The sequence below is a fragment of the Heterocephalus glaber genome, unplaced genomic scaffold, assembly GCF_053883595.1.
Source record: "Heterocephalus glaber isolate CG9 unplaced genomic scaffold, H.glaber_assembly_v1.0 deba00000676, whole genome shotgun sequence".
NCBI lineage: Eukaryota > Metazoa > Chordata > Mammalia > Rodentia > Bathyergidae > Heterocephalus > Heterocephalus glaber.
The window spans coordinates 12,989,177-13,005,906 of record NW_028258156.1 but is presented as its reverse complement, the minus strand read 5'-3'; the positions used below and the strand labels follow the sequence as shown (position 1 = coordinate 13,005,906).

Sequence of the window (16,730 nt, the reverse complement as noted above, 5' to 3'; positions counted from 1 at the left end):
ATTTGAGGCACATATTGGCCATCAGGTGGTAAATTCTTGTCAGTGGTCTCATGCTAGCAGAAGAAGAAATAAATTATGTTATTGAATTAGATTGTTTTTGACAGTTAATATAAAATATTTTATGTGAACTAAGTTTTCAGTAAATGTACATTTTGGCCTTTTACAATTACATATAATATTCTATATCCACCAGTGCTTAGCTCTGTGTGTTTTGAATATAGCAAAAAGGGGGATTAAAATTATCCATTAACATATGCTAGTTCATGTACCATGAGATTCAGCATGATGAAACCATTCTAAGCCATTTCTTGTATTTCTTCATTTTGGGCAAATATTTTTTTTAGTGCTGTGAGGGAAACAAAATGCCAATTAGTTTTAAGAACCAAGACATCTTCAATGTAACATCACAAAATAAAGTGTTTTGCATTCATTCGCATCAGTAACTGTCTCTTGGTTCCTCACAGAGAAGTGATGAGTGACAGAATTGGTCCATGAAGACATTCAGGGGTGATGGCACTAATGAAGCGCTAGGTTTATAGTTAACTTAGTAACTCATGCTACCCACTGACTCATTGGTGTGACAACTTCTTCCAGCAGGTTCCTAATGCCACCTCTTTTTTTAATGAGAAGAGGGATATCAAATTCCAAAGGCCATGTCATAGGAATAGATTGAGTAGATCGGTATCAATCACTGTAGTTTTAAGCACTTTAGTTAAATGGTGGTACCCTGGTGGTACATCTTTTTAAAAATGGAATCTACCATGTAGCAGTGTATGCCTATAATCCCAGCACTCTGGGAGGCTGAGGCAGAAGGGTCATATATTCAACCCCAGTCTGGTCAACTTAGTGACGAAGGGCAAGACCTTGTTTCAAAATTGAAGGAAAAAAAATGCCTGGAGATTTAGATCAGTGAGAAAGCCTTAGAATCAATCTCCAGTACTGCGAACAAACAAATAAATAGATATGAAATTTACTGAGTAGCTTCTTAACTATCCTAACCAGGTCACATGTGTTTTAAAAACTCCATATTAGACTCATAATAGGATCATAGGAGCTAAAGTTGCCTTGGCAGCATTGACAATCCTCCAAGAGATCAATCACCATCAATGGCTTGTTGTTACTAAGAAAGAGTGGAATTAAGTGATTAACACTGGTTCAAAACATACAATAGGGTTAGATGAAAAGTTTCAGAATTTTAATAAGAAAATAAAAACCTTACAGTATTTACAGACCATCCCAATAAAGTCTATAGCAGTGTCATTCAATATGTGAATGAGTACCATTGAGTAACATATTAGAAATGTAAATTCATAGGTTCCATCTTAGTTGCACTCAATCAGCATTGCTAGGGGGTGGCTCTAAATTATCTTTAGCTCAGGAGGTTGAGGCAGGAGGATTGCCACAAATTAGAGGCCAGACTGGGCTATATAGTGAGTTCAAGACCAGCCTGAACTACATAGTGAGAACGTGTCTCAACAAACAACCAACCACAGAACTGAAAACAAAACAAAACAAAAAATCTATAGCTTAGGAAGTGATCCTTACATGTACTACAGTACAGTTAGATAACAATCAATACTACCCCCAGAGAGGAAGGGATATTATGAACAAATTACTCATTTCCAGTGAACACATGGTATATGATTTCAATAGAGTCAATTTTTTCCCAAAATTTTGGTATTTAAGTTTTTACAGAAAAAGCCTGTCATAATTATTATCACATCCTTTCATTCTTATCCCAACCTATAATTTGCAAACAACCTAAATGAAGTTCCTTGTCAGTACATTTTTCAGGGTCATTTTTATTTTATCAGTGGTCTCATACTAAAAAGTTTTTATGGTAGCTAAATACTTCCTCCTTAAATTAAAAGAAAACAAGAGCATTCACTGTGGTAAGGGTAAAAGAATTACAAGTTGGATACTGTTAGGGTGTGGACATGGTTTGTTTCTCAAATTCCAGTGCAGAAAGCTTGGTCCTTGGGGAGGAGAAATGGAGGCAGGGGCATCTTTGAGGTGGGACCGAGTGGAAGGCGCTTGGGTCCTGGTGGCTCTGCCATGAGCATCCCGGTGCTGTGCCATGGGTGGGTCCCGTCTCACAGGACTGGCCTTGTTCCTGCCAGGATGCATTGTCCTGAGTGAGCTGGCAGCTCCTCTGAATGCCCCCTGTGTGCTGCGTGCCATGTGATACCCTCTGCCTCGTGGCCCTCACCACAGGCAGGCAGGTGCTTGTGCCATGCTCTTGATCCTGCAGAACTGGGAGCTAAACAAACCTCTCTTCTTTACAAATTACCCAGCTTTAGGTATTTTGTCACAGCAATACAGAACAGACTAAGATAGGTACATTGGATTATTTTTAAAATATGGTTTGAGTTCTGAGAAAATTGTAGGCAACAGACAACATAGATTCTGATGTATACTTATTCACCATAAATCTTTAAAGAAAGACAATTGACAGAGCTAAGCATGTCTGTGATTACATAAGCCTATGCTGAACCCAGTATTTTCTACTTTCAATAAGAGTTAAACACAAACTTTGAATTGTTGGTACTTTAAACCTCAAACTTGGAATATAAGTAAAGTTTAAGTAAAAAGAAATCCTACAACTTGCCCTTTCAGATTTATGATATAGTTAGAAATCTGGCATTTGCCAACAACGTCAGACTCCTTAGTGAAAAAACAGATTAGTGGGAAGCTAAGCCTAAGAATATTTATTGATATTTTTAGAGGGAGGTCTAGACTTAGATCTTCCATGCATCAACCGAGTTTTCAATGCAATAACTCTTCTTGTTGAGCTCAGGTGGGTGTGGGTGTCCTGAGACAGAATCCACATTAGGGGTGTGGGTCACGGTTGTCCTCAACAGCCACCATTTCTTCCCAAGACCTGCACAACCGCTGGAAACAAGGACAGCAGTGTTTAGGCAAAGGGACAGAAGTAACTCTTGGGCAACTAACTTCAGCCCTAATGCACCCAAGAAAAAATGTTTCAGGCACACAGAGGACTCACTCTTTACCAGCTCAGCTCTGAATGAGCTGTCCTCACATTCAAACCAAGACACTGTGCCATTTCAAGTAAAACACAGGAGTATTTTTGGCAGAAGTTAAAGTAGCAGCAGTTTGAGACAAGCTCCAAAAGTTTTTTCGGTAGGAGCAGATAGTAAATATTTGAGGTTTTAAAGGCCATGAAGTTTCCTTTGCACTTAATCCACTCTGCTTTTATTATGCAGCAACACCACAACGAATATATGAAAAAAAGGACTGTGCCTGTGTTGCAGTAGAACTGTCTTCGTAGACACTAAAATTTGAACTTCATGTGATTTTTCACATGTTGCAACATATTGTTATTCTTTAGAGTTCTTAAATCAAAAAATGTAAAAATCATTCTTTAGCTTGCACAGTGTATAAAAATAGGTTGTCCTTGGTCTAAAACCTCATGAATTAGCACTTCAGATTGTGAGAAGCATAAGCTGAGAGAAAAAGTAGCATTCAGCAGCTGTACTTTTGAGTCTCTAAAATCAGGACCCATAAAATCCTCCCTGCTCAGCGTCATTTGGCAAATTACCCCTTTAAATCATACACTTTTACTTTGACAATAGATTATAAATTCAGCTGGCTTAAATTCAGAAGTTAAAAAGATAAAAATGATTCCTGCCACTTGTCTTCCATAAGTAAGCAGTATTACTAAGTCTTATGTTTTCTCCCAGAAGTTTTTCAGGTCAGGTTCTTGAATATGTACACAGATTGTATATGTCCATATGTCCATCCACGTAAGTGCATGTGTATGAAATATTCCTTTCCTTTTAAAAAGGGCCAGGTACCTTGGTGTGCTCCTGTAGCACCAGCTACTTGGGAGACCGAGGCAGGAGGATCACAAGTTTGGAGTCCAGCCTGGGCAACTTAGTGAGACTCTGTCTCAGGAAACAGGACAAAGCAAATACTGGCACACGTGAATTTACATTTTGCTTTAATATATCTCTTAGTATCATTCCACTGTTCTTTTGTTTAATATTCCATTAAATGGACATATTTTATTAAATTAATTCTGTTAAAGATAGGTATTTGTATCCAATCTCCAAGTTTAGATGGTTTCCAAACATTTCTCTTTGTATAAAAATTTATTGGTGGGCCGGGGATTTTGCTGAGTGGTTTCATTGCCTACTGCGCAAGCGCAAGGACCCGAGTTCGATCCCTAGTACCAAAAAAAAAAATTTATTGGTGAGCATACAGTTATTTATATGTGATTTTGCATATGGGGACATATGCTTATAAATAAGTTTCGAGAAGCAGAATTTCTGGGTTAGAGAATGTGACTTTATAATTTGGATGTATATTCTCCATAGAGGCTGTACCGATTTATATTTTCTCCGGTAATGTGAGAGGTAACACTTTTGTTCTCATTAAGACTGATTAAAAATTAAAAATTTTTCTTAGGTGAAAAGAAATTATTGTTTTATTTTCACACAAAGTAGTCAATCTTACTCATATGTTTGAGTTATACATTTTTTGTTCTGTGGACTATCAAATCCGTTGCTCATTTTTTCTAGGACTTGAACTTCCACTTATTAATTTATTTTACATGCCACACAATTTATTTGTTTGTTTGTCTGTCTGTTTGGTATTGGGAAATGAACCCAGGGCTTTCTCAGTGACCCATATTCCCAGCCTTTTTAATTTTTAATTTTGAAAGAGGATCTCTTTATGTTGCTAATCTGCCCAATCTGAGCTCCAACTTGCAATCATCCTACATCAGCCTCTCAGAGTGCTAAGAGTACAGGCATGTGCCACTTACTAGTTTTTAAGAAATTTTGTATATTAGAGAAATTTATTCTTGGGATATATGCTGCAGTTCTTTCTCTCTTTTTCCTTTGCTTATGTAAGTTTTTGGTCATGTAGAAAATTCATACAATCAAAGTACTAGTTGTTTCTTTTAGTCTTTTTTTCTTTTTGACTATACTCAAACCTAGTAGGCAGGACCAGGGCGAGGCAAGAGGAACATCTAGGATGAAACTGCAGTGTTCCCTTAGCACCACTGGCATCTTTCTTGCTTCCTAATCTTGACCTTCTCCTATTTTTTTTGGTACCAGGGATCGAACTCGGTTCCTTGCGCTTGCGCAACAGGTGACGAAACCACTGAGCTCAATCCCCAGCCCAGCCTTCTCCTATTCTAACAGAGGTAAAGACATCACATTACAATGATCCATGTGTATAGCAACACAGCTCATAATGGCTCGATCTTGGAAGTAGACTTTATGTCCATCAACAGATGAATGGGTACCTCAGAGATCTCATTTTCATAACAGCTTTGTTATCTGTTTTGATACAAATGTATGATTTATGAATCTACATTTATTTTTCCCAGGTGGCTACTACTCTCTAATGTTCATTATTCCATAATCGTGTCTCCTACCCCTGATTTAAAATGCCATTTCATATAAAAATTTCCTGTAGTATTAGATAATCATTTAATTGACAAGGAAAAATTGTGTACATTTATATTAAAGTTGTCTATATGCTATACAACATGATATTTTGATATATGTATACATTATAGAATGGCTAAATTAAGCTTTTAAATATATGTATTTCCACACATACTATTTTTTGATGAGAACTCTTAAAATCTCTCATAGCAATTTTCAAGTATGAAATGTATTATTAACTATCATCATCACAATGTATAATATATCTTTTGAAAGTATTCTTCCAGTCTAACTGAAATTTCATGCCCTTTGGCCAATTTCTGCCCACTACCCCCAACACGCACTCAGAGTCCCTTTCTTTCTCTGAGAGTTTGACTTTTTTAGATTTCACATATAAGTGGGATCATGCAGAATTTGTCTCTCTCTGCTAGGCTTGTTTCAAATACAATATGCTGTAGATTTATCCACTTATTACAAATGACAGAATTTCATTCTTTTCAAAGACTGAATAGTACTCCATGGTGTTATGTGCCATATTTTCTGTGCTTATTTATTTATTTTAAAATGTTTTCATTAGGGCCTATTAATTTTACAAAATATTAGGTTTCAATGTGCTATTTTCATACATGCATATAAAATATTTTGATCATATCCATCCCCCCCTTTCATCCCACATTTCTTTCCTCTTGTCTAATTATAGTATCCCTTTCATGTCTTCTTTTTAGATTCCGCATATTCAGGGAAATGGGTGATACTCATCTTTCTGATTCTGCTTTGTTTTGCTTAATATGATGATCTCCAGTTCAATCCATGTTCCTTCAAATGATGTAATTTTGTACTTCTTTACAGCTGAATAATACTCCACTGTGCATACATCTACCACATTTTTAAAATCCTTTTTAATAACTCATTTTAATAGCAACTATTAGTCCAATGAGCATACATAGGAGAGCAAATACTGTCGTATCCTTTCAAATGTTCCTTTTTTTTTTTTTTTTGGTACCGGGGATCAAACTTGGGACCTTGTTCTTGCAAGGCAGGAGGCGGAACCATTGAGCTAAATCCCCGGCCCTCAAAAGTTCTTATTTTTGCCCCTTCTATGAGGCATCTATATGATCTTTTAAAATTAGATGAGAGACATTTTACTTTTTTGAGCATGAAAGGGGCCTTCTTCAAAAGTTTGTACCCAAGTGATGTCATCTCCTCATCCTGAAATAGGAGAGAAATCAATGTGTTAAGCCAGGACTAAAGAAGAGCTCTGGAATGGGTTTCTGATAGCAGATGTCTACCAACAGACATTTAACTGAGCTGACATACAAGGTGTTATTCAAAAATACAGTGAATGTTTAAATTAAAAAGGTGAATTACAGTAAAAGGCACATCACTACGAATCCCCCTTACTGCAAACACACTTATCTCATCATTCTTGCCACTTTCTGAAGCAGCTCTGGGAGTCCTCTATTGTGAATGTTTTTAGTTACACTATTGTGACTACCTCGCTATCTGGAGTCGATTCGAAATGTTTACTTTCTTGGTGGTTTTGACTTTGGGGAAGAGCTGGAAGGTATATGGTGCCAGACCTAGTGGATAAGGTGGGTGAGGACACAATGTAACATTTTTAACAAGTCTGACTTTCTGCTGGAGGGCACTTGGGAGCAGTATTCACTGTATTTTTTATCACAACTCATAAAAACACTCATGACAGAGGACTTCCAGAATGCTTTGCAAAGTGGCAAGAGCCATGGTATAAGTGTGATCCAAGTGTGGGAGAATATTTTGAATGAGATTAATGGCGATGTGTTCTTTTTTTTTTTTCCTTCATTTTATTAATGAGTGTGTATATATATATATATATATATATATATATTTTTTTTTTTTCCCCCATTAACTTTATTGGTACATTTTAGGTATACAATACAGTTACATTCATCATTGGGCTTTTGTACCATTACATGAGTCTCTTGGTTCTTATTTTTTTTCCCCTTCCCTTGCCCTCCCTTCACCCCCTCCACCCTTCCCTATTTGCAAAGACCTTGTAGCCATTTTTTTCCTCTTCTCATATTTTTTCCTTTCCCTTTTTCCCTTTCCCTACCCATCCCAATTCCCCTGCTCTTTTAGACCTTTTCTTCCTGTTACACAATGTCAGTTATACATTTTTTAAATTACAATATTAAGATCTAGGAGACATTATCACAGATTTTACAGAATTTAAAAGGATATAGAAAGCATATTACAAAAATCTTTTTTGAAATAAATTTGACAACTAAGAAGTAACTTAGAAGACAAATTAATGAAACTAACTCTGGAGGAAATATAAAATTTGAATAGCAGCTATTAAAGAAAGTATATTCCTAGCTTGAAAACCTACCTATTTGACAACAGCAGGCTCATAAACATTTTAACTGATAAATTATATCAAACAATTAAAGCAGAAAAAAGAAGGAACACTTCTCCCCTTATTTTAGGAGATCAACATTGTGCTAATCCTAAAACTGGATAAAGATAATAGAAGAAAAAAGTATGAACATAGATAGAAATTTGTTTAACAAAACAAACTCTTAGAAGTCAGATCTGGCAGGATGTAGAAAGTGGTTTTACTATAGGGATGGCAGTGTTGGTTCAGCATTGGAAGATCCACCCCCCAAAGTCATCATTTTAACAGAGGAAAGGAGAAAGCCATATGATCCTGTCACTAGTTGGAGAAAGAGTATTGGACTAAATTCTACAGCTGTTCATGGTAAAAGCTATCAGGAGACTAGAAGTAGAACAGAACCTTCTCAGCAGATCAAAGACATGTACTCCATACTTCCAACAAAAACTCCTTCTATGAATGGAGAAGATACAATGCTTTCTCCCTAAAGTGGGGAACAAGGGCATATATGCCTACTCTTCATCTGTCCATTAGACTTTGAAACATAGGTCTAAACCAAAATAGTCTGGCAATAAAATGATACAACTAGGATAGGATTGGCACGGCAGAAGCAAAATCTTTATATGTAGATGAAATGATCATCTACAGAGAAAATACTAAGAAATCTCTAGGAGCCCCTAGAACTTCTACTTGAATTTAGCAGGATTAGAAAACACAAGGTGTATATAAAAATTCAGGTCTGTGTATACTTGCTATAAATGAAGAACTGGATATTGAAATTTGAAAGTTATATAGGAGTACAAAGGATCCAGAAAAGCCAAAAACAAAAACAGTGTTGGAAGATGTTTAGCACCCAATTATAAGACTTCTTCTAAAGCTACAGTAATCAAGGCAGTGTTGGTGTAAGGAAAGACATATAGATCATTGGAATAAAACAGAGAATCTAGAAATAGAACCACACATATATGGTCCACTGAGTTTTGCAAGATTATTTAACATTAGCATTTTATAGAATTATAAACTTGATTCAAGAACCGAGGAAGAGATAGTGTCTTCAGCAAATGGCACTAGAATGAACACCTGGTATCTGTATATAAAAAATTAACCTCAACCCTTTTTTTCCATACATGAAAATAACTTGAAGGGATTTATGAACCGAAATAAGAAAGCCTAAAAGTAAAAAACCTTAAGAAGAAATTATATGGGAAAATATTTATGAATTCAGAGTAGGCAAGAACTACCTAGGATACAAAAACCATGATATATAAAAGAAAAAAAAGTGATGAGATTCCATCGAAATTTAGAACTTTAAATGACATCATTAAAATGAAAAGTAGACCTTAAACAGACCATATTTACAATGCGTATAACCTATGAGTAGAATATATAAAGAATTCTTAGAGCTCATTAATAGACAACTCAATTAAAATGTAGACATAAGATGATAAATAGCCAGTATAGCACAAGGAATGGTGTGCAGTTCTAGAATCAGAAAAATACTAATCAGTACAATAATAAGATTGAATTATGCACTCATTAGGGAGATGAAGTCAAAAGTTTTAAAAGCCTTGTCGTGACTTTTTGTTGGATTCTCCCCCTTTGCGTTTAATTTGTCATGCCCAATGGATTCATTCTGCTGGGTTTCCTGGGGTTGTGATCCTCATTGTCTTTTCCTAGGGTATTGTCTAAAATTTTTTGGAGTGCCGGTTTGGTATTCATGAAGTTCCTGATGTGCTCTTTATCATGAAAGCATCTTATTTCTCCATCCATTTTGAAAGATAGTTTTGCAGGGTACATCAATCTGGGTTGGAGGCTGTTTTCCTTTAGGGCTTGAAATACATCACTCCAAGCTCTTCTTGCCTTGAGGGTTTGCATTGAGAAGTCTGCTGTGATTCTGATGGCCTTTCCTTTGTATGTGATTTGTTTCTTTTCTCTCACTGCTTGTAGAATTTTATTCTTCTGTTGGATTTCTGGAATCCTAACTATTACATGCCTATGTGTAGATTTTTTTTGATCAAGGCTAGCTGGAGTCCTATATGCCTCACTTATGTGTATGTCAAGTTCTTTTCCCCTGCTTGGGAAGTTTTCTGCCATCACTTCTGTGAAGTTTTTTTGTGTCATCTGCACTCTCTCCTGTTTCTTCATTGACTCCAATCAGTCTTATGCTATTCTTCTTTGCATCGTCTAGCAGCTGCTGGATTGATTTCCCATGTTCCCTTACAATTTTAAAGCAATTTTTCTTTTCCTGGTCATTAATTGCAATCTTATCTTCTATATGTGAAATTCTATCCTCACATTGGTTCATTCTGCTGTGCAGACTTTCGATGGAGTTTTTAATCTCTTGGAAATCTGTTTGTATCTGTTTTATGGATTCCATTTGTTTCCTATGTTGGGATTCCATCATGTTCCTCAGATCCTCTATTTTTTTACCTGTGTCCTCTCTAGATTTATTAATCATGTCTTGCACCATGAGCAAAATCTTTGCTGTTATCTGAGTAATTATGTCTGATTTCATTTTTCCCAGATCCTCTTTTGTTGCCAGTTCAGAGAGTCCAGGTCGTTGAGTATCAGATTGTTCCATCTCATTTCCCTTTGGGGTTGCTGTAGGTGATCCAGAAGTCTCTTTAGGCTTGTTTATGTGTCTTCTCATTTCCATGGGGGGGTGCTTCTGGCGCCCACCCTGCTCACCCTCTGTGCCCTAGGAGCTTGGGATGGCAACAGGGGAGCTTCCTTCCGGGTGCTGGGACCGGCTGAGCTTCCCTGCCCTAGGAGGCTGGGATGGAGGCGGGGGAGCTTCCTTCTGGGTGCTGGGACCGGCTCGCGATGTGTTCTTTACTGTAATTACATTTTGTGAAAATGTAAATATTCACCATATATTTTGACCACACCCTGTATGATGTTAAACACATACAATTACATCTGGATACGAAGAAGTGGTGACCTTCCGGATTGTAGCATGGAGGATTTGGGGATGTGCTTCAAGCCTCAGGACCATGGCCCTGAACCCAGCAAATACTTAATAAATGCTGTTATGATTGGTGGTGGTTGAAATGATATCTCTGGATCCTGCGAAAGTGCTGGATTTCAGAATATGCAGGAAATAGCGGTTAATCTTGACATACTTCTTACAACTATCAGCAATCTTTTGGACTGTACTCTTGAGCATCCTTTGTCTCTTGAATAATAAGAGATGCTAATCCCTTCCAAGACAGTTTATATTATGGGAAAAGGGACTTCTAAATTTTGCCTTGCGTTCTGATTAGAAACAATTCTGGTGTAGGTAATTTCATGTTGAAAACACAAAAACATGGGTGTTTTGGAAACATTTGAAAGAATAAAGGAGAAGGAAACAGAAAGCCATAAGTCAGGAGAGAATCCATGAGCTGTAAGGGCTAGTGACAAGTGGTTGGGAATGTGAATTAGAGATTAAAGAATAAAACCACTAAGAAGAACACAGAAAACATCCACAAGCATTGCAAAGTATATTAAGAACTGCCTCTGCCTGTCACTGAATAAGTCCTAGGAGGTCCCAGGAGAGGAGATGGGGGTGTCAACTTGCTCCTGAGTAGGTTTTTCCAGTCTCACCACAGAGAAACATTTCAGGAATTGCCAGTGAGCAGCAAGTTTATTATGCAAAATCAAGGAAGTGCAGTCAGAAAGGCGTGCAGGTGCTCAAGTATATGGTGGTCTGAGGTTGGAGGTATTGGTGAGGTTTTGGGGTGTCTTCCAGATGGACTATTTGAGTATTTACTATTTGCCTATCAGGTTATCCATCAGTGGGCTAAAGCAAAAACTGGCTTCATCAATGAGGTTAAGATGCAAACCATTTGTGGGGGTGTGTTTAGAGATGTAGTGCCTATTTGGTACTGAGGGTGGAAGTCTGTGGAATTTGTGAATTTAGAGTTATGTAAAGAAAAACAAAGCCCAAATTATAGGCTTATTGTATCTTTAAGACTCTTAGGAGCCTAGAATTGAGGAGTCTAGAAGTGAGGTGCCTAAAAGAAGGGGAAAAAATAACAGGCCAAAGAGGTAATATCCTAGGAAAAGGCAATGATGATCACAACCTGAGGAACCCCAGCAGAATGAATTCATCAGGCATGACAAGAAATGAAATGCAAAGGGTGAGAATCCAACAAAAAGAAAAAGTCATGACAATGATAAGTCAGTACATATCAGTTATAACCAACAATATTAATGGTCTCAATTCACCAATCAAAAGAAACAGACTGGCAGAATGGGTCAAGAAGCAAGATCCAACAATATGCTGCATACAAGAAACACATTTAATTCAAAAAGAAATTCATAGACTGAAAGTTAAAGGGTTGAAAACAATACTCCATTTGATAGGAACCTGAAAAAAAGCAGGAGTAGCTATCCTCTTTGTAGATCAAGTGGATTTCAAACCAACACTGATTAAGAGAGACAAAGAGGGACACTACATCCTTGTAAAGGGAACAATCCAAGAGGAAGAGATGACATTCATAAATATCTATGCACCAAACACTAGTGTGCCCAACTATATAAAACAAATACTAATGGGGACCAGCATTTAGCTCAGTGGTTCTGGTGCCTGCCTCGCAAGTGCAAGGTCCTGAGTTCAATCCCTGGTACCAAAAAAATATAATAGTAGTGGGGGACCTCAATACCCCCCTGCACAAATAGATACATCAACTAGACAAAAAAAAGCAACGAAATACTAGAACTCAATCAAACTCTTGAACAAATGAACTTAATAGATGTTTACAGAGTGTTCCACCCCACAAAATCAGAATACACATTCTTTTCAGCTGCACATAGGTCATTCTCCAAAATAGACCACGTACTTGCTCATAGAACATGTTTAAGTAAGTGCAAAAGAATTGAAGTTATCCCCTGTATATTATCAGATCATAGTGCAATGAAATTGGAGAACAATAACGAAACCGCATGAACTTCATAAACACATGTAAATTGAACAATACACTTCTGAATAACCAATGTGTCACAGAGGAAATTGAAGAAATAAGTTCCTTCAATTCAATGAAAATGACAATACAACATATCGGAATCTATGGGACACAATGAAAGCAGTCTTATGAGGGAAATTCATAGCAGTGAATGCTCATATTAGGAAAACAGAGTGAGCCCAATTAAACAACCTGATGTTGAACCTCAAGCTTCTACAAAAAGAAGAGCAGGAAAAACTGAAAGCTCATACAGCGGAGGAAATTATAAACATCAGAGCAGAAATCAATTCAATGGAGACTAAGAGAACAAAACAAAAAAATATCAATGGAGCCAAGTGTTGGTTCTTTGAAAGAATAAACAAAATTGACAAACCCTTAGCCAACTTTATCAGAAAAAGGAAAGAAAAGGCCCAAATCCATAAAATTAGGAATGAAAAGGGTGAAATTACAACAGACCCCAACAGAAATCCAGAGGATTATCAATATCTACTTTGAGAACCTATATGCCAATAAGATGGAAAACAAAGAAGAAATGGACAGATTCCTAGATATGTATGAATTACCAAAGTTGAACGAAGAAGACCTAAAAATTCTAAACAACCCAATATCAATCAATGAAATTGAAAACATAATTAAAAACTTACCAACTAAGAAAAGCCTGGGTCTTGATGGCTTCACCGCTAAATTCTACAAGACATTTAGGGAGGAACTAATGCCACTACTGTTTAAATTGTACAATGAATTTGAAAGGGAAGCAATGCTCCTGAATTCATTCCTAGGAGCAAGCATCACCTTGATCCCCAAAGCAGAGAAGGACTCAACCGAAAAAGAAAGCTATAGGCCAATCTCACTAATGAACATAGATGCAAAAATCCTTAATAAGATACTGGCAAATAGAATACGAAAGATCATCATGAAGATCATACACCCTGATCAAGTGGGATTCATCCCAGGGATGCAGGGTTGCTTCAACATATGTAAATCAATAAATGTAATACTATACCAATAGTGCCAAGGACAAAAACCATATGATCATCTCAACAGTTGCAGAAAGAGCATTTGACAAAATCCAACACACATTTATGATAAAAGCCCTACAAAAAATTGGAATAGACTGTTTCTGCCTCAATCTGATAGAAGCCATCTATGAAAAACCAACAGCCAATATCATACTAAATGGTCAAAAACTGAAATCCTTCACACTAAAATCAGGAACAAGATAAGGATGTCCATTATTACCACTCCTGTTCAATATAGTTTTGGAAACATTAGCCATGGCAATTAGACAAAAGAAAGAAAAAGAATAAAGATAGGAAATGAAGAAGTCAAATTGTCCTTACTTGCAGATGACATAATACTGTATATAGAAGATCCCAAGAATTCCACCAAAAGTCTTCTAGACTTAATAACCAAATTCAGTAAAGTAGCTGGATTCAAGGTCAACACACAAAAATCAATAGCTTTCCTCTACACGAACAACAGACTCACTAAGAGAGAAATAGGACAAATAATTCCTCTCACAATAGCATCCAAAAAACTGAAATACCTAGGAATCAACCTAACAAAAGAAATCAAAGACCTCTTCTCTGAAAACTATAGCACTCTGAACAGAGAGATAGGAGATGATATCAGAAAATGGAAAGACATCCCCTGCTCCAGTGTAGGAAGGATTAATATAGTGAAAATGGCCACACTTCCAAAACTGCTATATAGATTTAATGCAATTCAATTGAGATCCCAGCAGCATACTTTATGGACCTTGAGAAAACAATCCAAAAATTCATTAGGAACAAGAAGAGACCCAGAATAGCAAAAGCAATTCTAGGCAACAGAGACATGGCAGGGGGTATCACAATCCCCAACCTGCAACTCTACTACAAAGCTACTGTGATAAAAACAGCATGGTACTGGCAAAGAAACAGACCTGAGGACCAGTGGAACAGATTAGAAGATGCAGAAACAACGCCAGACACACTTAGCCATCTCATCTTCGAAAAAGGAGACAAACACCCTCACTGGAGGAAAGATAGCCTCTTTAATAAATGGTGCTGGAAAAATTGGGTTTCAACTTGCCAAAGATTAAAACTAGACCTAAATCTCCCACCATGCACTAAACTAAAATCAAAATGGATTAGAGATCTTAATATGAAAACAGAAACACTGAACTGGCTGGAACAGAGGTTAGGTAGAATTCTTGAAGACATTGGTGTAGGAAAAGATTTTATGAACAAAACCTCAGTTGCCTGTGAACTAGCCCAAAGAATCAACAGATGGGATCTCTTTTTATTAAAAAGCTTCTGCATAGCAAGAGAAACCACCAACAGAGTGAAGAGATAATACGCAATGTGGGAAAAAAATTTTACCTGCTCTTCCTCTGACAAAGGTCTACTATCTAGAATCTATAAGAACTTAAAAAATCAGACCTCCCAAATTGAAAGACCCAATCCACAAATGGGCATCTGAAATGAACAGACATTTCTCAGACAAAGAAGTAGAAATAGCTAATAAACATAAGAAAAATGTTCAACATCACTGGTCATTCAAGAGATGCAAATGAAAACAATGCTGAGATTCCACCTCACTCCAGAAAGAATGGCTGCTATCATGAAATCAACCAATAACAAATGCCTGTGGGGCTGTGCGGAAATAGGAACCCTGGTCCACTGCTGGTAAGAGTGTAGACTGATGCAACCACGGTGGAAATCAATATGGAGATACCTCAAAGAACTAGGACTGGAAGTTGCATTTGACCCTGCAATTCCCCTGCTGGGTGTCTTCCTCAACAAGTCAAAAGAATCATACCACAGCGATATATGTGCACTCATGTTCATAGCAGCACAGTTTATAATAGCTAACGCTTGGAAACAGCCCAAGTGCCTATCAATGGGAAACTGGATAAAGAAAATGTGGGTTTTAAAAATAAAATGGAGTAGTACTCAGCTGTAAAAATTGAGAAATTAGAGACATTTATAGCTAAATGGATGCACATTGAGGCAATACTCTGAAGTGAAATAAACAAGACACACGTGTAAACATCAAACAGTTTCTCTAGTGTGAGAAACTGAAAGTGCAAATAAGGGCTAAAAGGTATATTAGATAATGTGAAATAGGAAGAAAAGGGGCAAAGGGGAAGGGGAAGTGGGAGGGGTAGGGGCAAGGAAAGAAGGAAAATGAATTAATATGAGAAAAAGAAAAAATGGAAACAAAGTCTTTGTAAATAGGAAGGGATGGAGGTGTTGAAGGGAGGGCAGGAGAAGGGGGGAAAAATAAGAATCAAGAGAGATTATGTAAATGTGCAAATTTCCAATAATGAATGTCATTATATTGTATACCTAAAATGTACCAATAAAATAAAATTTTTTTAAAAAGTTACATTTTGGATATCTGGGCCAGTGTGACGCGAGTGACTGTGAATAGGTCGGTCCACATAGCCCTGCCTCAAAACTGCACTGCCAGTGCACAGCCCCTCAGAGAAACTCCAATGTGATGTTGATTAGGGGTTTGTTAATTGCTTTTAAGCTGCAAAGTGTAACACAAAGGTGACTGGTAGCACACAAAAATATTCTTGCCTTTTGATTCTTCTCGATGTAATAGGTTAAGACATTTGAACTCTTTCTCAAAATAAGACATGAGTAAATACTGCTTAAAATAGAAATTAGAGGACAAGTGGAATATGGATGAGCCTTATCTTTCAATGCCTGTGTGGTCACTCATCTTTCTCATCCTTCTGAAGGAAGCACTTCAGTTTGTAACTTCTTGAAAAATCAAGTTATTACCAATTTGCGATAAACGTGTGTACTGGGAGTAGAAATGATTATATAGAGTAGAAATGACTTCACACTTTTCAAGTTTCTTTACAACATTTTTCCTGTTAACTTGTGTTTTTAGAAGTGAGTTTACCACCAGAGCAATGAAATTCTTTGGCAAAAATAGAGCAAATGATTTTATTGTTTCTGTTCAAACATGGAAGTTGCTATATTTAACTATACTGAGCAT

At 36.9% G+C, this 16,730-nt stretch overlaps 1 long non-coding RNA gene across 1 annotated transcript in view; it reads left to right on the top strand.

The window, feature by feature from the left end:
* The first annotated feature begins 4,901 nt into the window (after positions 1–4,901).
* Positions 4,902–16,730, top strand: part of LOC110348120 (uncharacterized) — a 152,410-nt gene continuing 140,581 nt past the window's right edge. Inside the window, exon 1 of the long non-coding RNA XR_015449365.1 lies at positions 4,902–5,170. This is a non-coding gene — a long non-coding RNA (uncharacterized LOC110348120). The remainder of the gene's footprint in view (positions 5,171–16,730) is intronic.